The sequence below is a fragment of the Helianthus annuus genome, chromosome 1 (assembly GCF_002127325.2).
Source record: "Helianthus annuus cultivar XRQ/B chromosome 1, HanXRQr2.0-SUNRISE, whole genome shotgun sequence".
Taxonomy (NCBI): domain Eukaryota; kingdom Viridiplantae; phylum Streptophyta; class Magnoliopsida; order Asterales; family Asteraceae; genus Helianthus; species Helianthus annuus.
Window position 1 is genome coordinate 19,581,808 of NC_035433.2, and position 8,462 is coordinate 19,590,269.

Sequence of the window (8,462 nt, forward strand, 5' to 3'; positions counted from 1 at the left end):
TAGCAATCTTCACACTTCGTCTCATCCCGATGTTTCCGCCATTGGTTGGGGTGTGACAGATTGGTATCAGAGCCATAACTATAGGGAATTAGGAAAAGTAGGAATGCTTTAGCCTAGTCTATAGTTTTAGAACCTTATTCGTATGCTTTGCTTGGGCTACTACATGATACTTTATTTGTTACTTATTTATGCTCTTTTAAACATGTATGTTACTCATGTGTAATATTCGACATGTTATTCTTACGCATTAATGCTTGTTTTATTATGTGTTAACACTTGTTTCGTTGTTCGATTCTTTATGTGTTATTCTTGACATATTTCTCTATGTGTTAATACTTGTTTTATTTCATTATTTAAGTATCATCCTTGATATGCTTTCTTATGTGTTTATACTTGTTTGTGTATCTCCTTCGACATACACTTCCCTCATGCATTTTACTCGATTATTCTAAATCCGACAACACTCATATTGTACAAATGAGACGAATTCACCAAAATAGGCGTGAAACCCACAATTTGGTGAACGACTCTCAATCTACCTATTCTTTTTTTTTACACGAGATATCGCGATTAAGCTAGGAGTGAAATCCACATCTTAATGGTAAATCTCAAATTTCAAGTTCTAGTGGACCCTCGTCAACACGTCGAAATTAAATTTTGACCCGACGAGTACCAACCACACTTAGGATACGAAATCGTCAAGTTAGGGGTGAAACCCGCACCTTGTCGACTAGTTCCACTCCTTGGCATTTTTTTTCATAAATCCCGCCAAGTCTCGAAATTTCGATTGATTTGGGACATGTAGTAACCGGAAGGGTAAATACCGTTAACCGACCTGTCGGCGAGAGTATTTTACCTATTAGGCCAAAACATGCTCCTCAAATTCAAAAGACTTTTCGACCACTTTGGTTAGTCAAAGTTCCGTTTTGGAACACTCCAAACTTTGGTCAAACATGTGTTTCTATTGTTCATTTTATACGATGCAATCTTTCAACCTCGAGTTTACCTTTGATTTCTCTTTTCACACGCACAACATATCGAACCTTTTCGATACACTTATATACGCATGATTTTCATATAATTTAAATTCATATTCCTTGTAACAACTAGTGGAGATGTATCATCGAGATTGGAGTGACTTCCTTACCTTGACGATTGACTCCACCCCTCTTCCCTTAAAACGACTTCACCAACGAGTTAGGGGTGATTCCCTTACTTAGGTGACCGTTACCCAAAACTTATCTTTCAAAATATTTTATTATGCAAACCCGATCATGTTTTATACCTAAATCATTTATCATTATTCAAAATACCTACTTATACCGATTTCAAAATACATTGTTTATCAAACGTACTTCTTATTCTACCATCCATTTTCACTTAAATCATATACACGAGATTCTTAATCAGGTCTTAAAACATTTTATTTCACGAATTTCAAAACCTTATGAAATGCTACCTATCAATTAATCGGTCTAATGAATCTCTTGCCCATGAACTTCATATCCGACTTATTAACTAAGATACGCTCACATTATATCATCATACTAGAGACTTCCATTCTTAATCGAAATCAACCTAACCTTTCTCAATTACTTATAAGATCTCATGGATGTTATATGATCGTTTTACCAAATACTCTTTTCAACATCAATAAATCATTTGTTAAATTTATTTTTTTAAACAATCACTAAGTCCTTTTTCTAAATTTCTTTTCTAAGGGTCGACGTTTTCACAAGAACTTTCAAAGTCCAAAATTTTCATGTTTGATGCAAATGAAACAAACCCGTTATTTAAAAAAAAAAAAAAAAACCTTCTCTACAACGCTTAACTCGTCATCCAAATTTCAAAACACGTGGGCTAGAAGACTTCATGGGGACCGACAATTTTCAACATACGTGAACTCCTTTTTTTTAAACAAAAGTAGCATTTCAATCATTACAAAATACATTAAGCATGACCAATGAGTACTTTATGTTCCTTTACATATACAAACTATATTCTACCTTTCAAACCAAGCTCAATCTAATTTTGATTCGACAAACTCAACGTTTTGTTTAAACAACTATACATGCACATCATCATACACATTTTAGTCGATATCTCGCGATAACATCATTTATATCGTTCGTATCTACATACTTAACCTTTTTTTTTTCTCCGCAATGTCTCAACGTACACCATATACGCAATATTTATTTTTCATACCTACACCTATGTTCATACGTTTTATGCTTGTACTCATACACATACTACTTATACGTTTTACGCTTCTGCTTGTACACATACTACTTACACGTTTTATGTTTATGCTCATACATACATGCGTATTCATACTTAAACTTATGCTCATACTTTCATCCTTACTCATGATTCGTACATTCGTACCTATACGCGAGCGTAATCCGAGGGATTCGCTTACGTGGGTCCCATACATGCTTAAACATAAACATGCTTGCATACGACATTCTTCTACGTACACATTCTTATTTTCAAATTCACGTATACCTTGATTCATACATAACTAGTACAAGTTATGTGGATCATGCGACAATCAGTATAATCGCGGGTGCACACGGGATTATAGTGATAGGCGTATGAGAACCATAGAGTGTACTACTGTGTATGGTAAGACACGGAACGTAACATGACCCCAAGTAACGAAACGGACGTAATGTGGTTAAAACATGGTGGATACGCCGCTGGTACTTCCTATATATAAGTGTTTTCACCATGTTACCAAACTTTCGTAAAACGTGCCATGAGAAATTCAGTGTGTTGCAGACCTTTTGGACCTAATACAACTTCACGCAACTCACAAACGCATTATATCCGATTATTCATGACGAGACTTCATCCTTAACACACTACGTTCATCTATCCAACACTTATGCTATTCACATACTTGTACTCTTTAAGAGTCATTCGTTCATTCTATACTCGTATTATTTTATACAAAACTCGTTCGCAATCCAGCTTGTTTAAACATTTGAGTCCTAACTTACCTCGTTACCTATAAAATAGCCTCCCTATTCTTGATTCTTGTGAAACTATACTTAGTATACCTCTATTGCTTTATTTAAAGTAACAAACCTTTTCGTTCCTCTCAATAAACAGGTTTTACGAAAGTATGATTTTTTTATACTATCCTTAAAAACTTCCCCTTGCAAATCTACCTTGACGTTCTCCAAAATTTGGTACTTTTCAAAACTTTCAAACTTCCCAAGTTTCAATTCTTAATGATCACCTTTATGCCAAAAACTCTTTCAAGCCTTCCTCTTGAATAAATTTCGGGACGAAATTTCCTAAAGGATGGGAGACTGTAACGCCCTGCGTTTTCAAACATCCTACATTTAGAACCTTACGTGAAATTCTATCTTTGGAAATCTTGTGTTCTTATAACCATTCTTTCATCGTAAACGTTGTAAAATACGAAACTTGCTTCGTAAATAAAACTTGTACATTACACTTTTTACCTAGTTAAATCATGTTTTATTTCATATTTCACCTTGTTACAAGTTAGGGGAAACATTGTTGCATATTATTACACAACTTAATTAACAAAATTACTCATTATAATGTTTTAAAAAATAAAAAAAATAAAGAAATATGGCAGCCCAATTCAGCAAAATTCAGCCCCATATAGTTGGGTTTTGTGGGCTAGTTTCAAGGTGTAACCCCTTCTAAACACTTCCAAAGCCCAACCCATTGAAACCCTAATCCTTCCCCCTATAAATACCACTTATAACCAGCCTCCCTACCACTTTTGCAACCCTAAAAACTCACAAAACATCCACCAAACCGTAGCTGAAAGCAAGGGTTCGAGTAGATTGACACCCTTTCACGAAAATGAGCATAACTCACTCAATTCTTATCCGATTCACTCGATTCTTTTTCCTACTTGCTTGTATAATCATGGGGTTCGATTCCTAGACTTCTCCTTGGAGAAATCAGACCTGGAAATGCCCCGAAATAGTCCATAAACTTTCTGTTTGTTTTTATGTTCATCAAAAACTTGTTTAAACCTATGCAACTTGTGTCTAACACATCTCATACCTATGTCCTAATGCTTACAACTTATCCCATGGTTGGTTAAGCTTAAAAACAAGGTTGAGACATTTAAAATCAGAGGATTAAACCTCATAAACTTTGTGTTTTGTTTAGGGTTTTTAACCCACAAGTCATGTCAAACTTTGTCTTTGATACATGAGTGATTATGGAACAACTTGGGTTGTCCAAACATACAATCCTCACATGACTTGATGTTTTCTCTTAGTTAGTGTGTATATTTCTTATTCTTTATTGTATGTTCATGACCCTCCTTGGTTGTTTTTTTTACATCAAGTGTAGTGGTGAACACATAGAGGTGCCTAAATGGAAGACTTGATCTTCCTACCTCCTACATGACTTCTATGACATTTAGAGGTACCAAAATGAAGATTTTAATCTTCTACCTCATGCTTGAACTATTGGACATATATTATATAACCTAAATATATTATTCGAATAATCGAATCTTTGATGATGAACTAGTGTTCATATGTCGGGGTACTAGATTACATCATCCTAGACTATGATAACTTGTCACGATTCTAATGGAACCTTGTTCCATGAAAACATCTAAACTCCTTCGAGTTTCCTAGTGTCAAGAACAAGCATCATATGTACTAAATGATTATTTTCCATGTTATTCTCATATCTTATTTTTATGTTGTTTTAAACACCGAATCTCGACTCTAAACATACTTGAACCTTAACCCTTATACATTCGGACTCTAAATCTCTACTCGTCAACAATTGGATAATCGGAAAACATATGCAAACTTTGTGAGTATACTCGTACTTTTCCCCTTTTTACTTTTACTACTTTTGGGGTGTAACATGTTTACCTATTGAAACTTACACATGAACTTTTGTCTAAACACATGAACATTCCTATAACATGCTTGTATATGTGATGACTTGATACTTTAAATTTGGGTGATTCTTATGTGTTGAACTTATCATTAACTTCGTACGAGCCAAACCTTGACATATGTAGCGCTATAGGATTAACGACCCGCCTCTACTGAAACTTTGGTTATGTCATGAGCAAGTTGCGTTTTCTTGGTTTGATATGTTAGACACATGCCATGTTTAAATGTTTATCTTGAATCACATGCTTGCTATGAGGAATTGTTCAAACTTATCTTTTGCTATGTACGTATCAAACTTGTATACTCGCCTTTGCTTTTGCATTGAACTTTATTTTAAACATGTTACAGGTTGAGGACGATGATGCTATGAAATAAAGTAGCGTTGATGCCTAGATACACATATAGACGTTAGGGTTTAAAATGTTGTATCAAAATTTTGTTATGTTATCATGTTGTTTTGTTAAACTTGTCGTATTTGAATTTCTTGTAATGTTGACTATTTGAAGTTATGAAATGAAATGAAATTTGGATTTTCTAAATATTGTCACAAATAGCGTTATGATGTCTCTAGCAATCTTCACACTTCGTCTCATCCCGATGTTTCCGCCATTGGTTGGGGTGTGACAGTTATGAACCAAACATGCCCTTTTATAGTAAGGTTTCACAACAAATTTTGACACACAAGTCCCCCAACTAACCCCAACCTTCCAACATGTGTCCCTAGTGTTTAGGAGTTGTTTAGGGGTCACTTTGAAGGTTTAAATGCAGGTCATGGCTTTTAGAAGGCTGAACAGCCAAGTTAAGCATGTTTCTGCATCTGGGCGCCTGACGCGGCCCGCATGGGGGAACCATGCACCTTGTACGCGGGTCGCCTGGTTTTTAAAAATCATGCGCGTATCTTAGGGGGCTCGCGGCCCGCCTTCACTTACCCCAAATCTCAACGCGGGTCGCGAGAGGGTGGTTTTTCAAGGCTTTTAAGTCTTTTGAAATGATTACGAGAATCTGGTAATTAATAACGAAATCTTTCGTAATCATTAACCTGACCTTTCGGGTTTTGAAGGGGTAACTTGAATATTTTATAATCATGACTAAATCTTGGTAATAATGATAAAATCTTTAGTAATAAATAATGAAATCTTTAGTAATCATCAACTTGACCTTTCGGGTTTTGAAGGGGTAACTTGAATCTTTTATAATCATGATCAGAATCTTTGTAATTAATAACCTGACCTTTCGGAACCGAAGGGGCAACTTTGCGATTTGGCCCTTGGTTATTTACAACTAAGGGCCTCGTGTTATTTATATGTATTATTCAGTCCCTTGGTTATTTTCAATATTATTAGAAAGGTTTTAACTTTTATTATTGACGCTTTTTACCCCTCGCATACGGATTTGATCATAACTTTCTCGTTTTAAAACAGAACTTCGCGAAATTTATATATTATATTCTAGTGAGCGTATTATACTGTTACGAAGCCTCGGGTTCGTTAAATGGTCACTCAGAGGTATAATTAAACATGTTGACACGTTTAACCCCTATAGCTTGTAATCTCTCACTTTCTTTCGCGTTTCGTTTCCGTACGATCCATGATTTATCCGTTTGAAGGTACGAGCATCATTTAGGGATACTATAAAGTATATTACCCTTGATTGACATTCATAATCCTCGAATTTACATATATTCAAGGTTTGTCAATTTTAGTCCTTCAATGCCACGTGTAAACTTAGGACACGTGTCGGCACATTATTGGACGCAAAAATTTCGAGGTGTTACATGTTGCCTTGTATGTATCAAAATGCCTAACTTGTCTTAAAGTCAAGGGTGAACATCAACGACCTTCTGGTTTGTTTGTACAACCAGAGATACCGGTTTGGAAGTGGGAGAGCCTTGCGATGGATCTCATCACTAAGTTACCGCGAATATCTAAAGGTCACGATGCTATTTGGGTTGTTATCAATCGATTAACGAAATCAGCTCATTTTATTCCGATTCGCGAGGATCTATCTGCTGATAAACTTGCAAAGATTTATGTTGATGAGATTTTATCACGACATGGTGTTCCTTTGGATATTATTTCTAATCATGATGCTTGATTTTCATCTCATTTCTGGAAGACCATGCAATCCGCTTTGGGAACCCAACTAAATCTAAGCACTGCTTATCATCCCCAAACAGATAGTCAATCTGAGCGAACGATTCAACTTTGGAGGATATGTTTAGAGCTTGGGATATTCACCCGACTTTTCACGTGTCCAATTTGCGAAAGTGTTTAGCCGACGCTGATCTTCACATTCCTCTCGACGAGATCCGTATCGATGAAACGATGCACTTTATCGAGAAACCCATGGAGATCATGGACCGTACTTTCAAACAGTTGAAGAACAAACGGATTCGATTGGTAAAAAAAAATTCACTGGGAATCCAAACGTGGCCCAGAGTTTACTTGGGAACGTGAGGACCAGATGAAGGCGAAATATCCGCAATTGTTTTCACAAGCTTCCTCTAGTTAAAAATTTCGGGACGAAATTTCCTGAAGTAGGGGAGACTGTGACAACTGTGTTCTGTAGTCGTGGTTCGATATAAAACAATGTTGGTTATCAACAAAACAATGTGCCTTGGTGTTATTATATGTGTTTTTGTGCTATTAAATGTGTTTTTGTGTTATTATGTGTGTGTTTGTGTTTGGTAAGTTTTCATCACTAACAATCCTTCGCCGGTAGTGATTCCTCATCATGCGGATGGAAGAACCTTTGAAGTTAGAACAACCGCTCTCCAAAGTCTACCAAAATTTAAGGGATTAGCAACGGAAGAACCCTATTTCATTTGGAGACATACGACTCCATTTGCAACACTATTGGAGGTCAAGGGTTTTCTTCGGATGATGTCAAGTTGGTCCTTTTCCAATTTTCCCTAGAAGATAAAGCAAAGAGATGGTTTCACACTCTACCCTTCGCGTCCATTTATACATGGGCTGACATGCAGCAAATATTCTTGGATGAATATTACACTTCTTAGAAGACCAATGATGCTAGAAGAGGTTTGAGAAGTTTCCAACAACAATCGGGGGAGATGTTTCATGAAGCCTTCGAAAGGTTTAATATGATGTTACGGAATTTCCCTCATCACGGGATCCAACTTTGGGAATTGTTGAATGCGTTTCACGAGGGGTTGAGTTCGGAGGATGCACGGGATTTAATGTCGATCACTAATGGTACATTCGGTACAAATTATGAACATGTTGATTGGGCATTTTTAGAGCAAATGGCGGTGAATTCCAAGAGGAAAGCTCAATCTTCAAGGCGGGCGAGGCATGTGACACAAAGGCCACAAGTGCATGGAGTAGAGAGTGGCAATGTTCAAACTACGAACCAAGTGTACAACGTATGCACCAATTGCAATGAAATAGGCCACACGGCGGAGGTTTGTGTAGTTGGGGTGGTTGATGAACAAGCAGAGGAAGTGAATGCAATTCAAGGGGAGGACGAAATTTCAACATGAACTCCAACACATACCACCCGGGGTTACGAAACCATCCTAATTTCCGA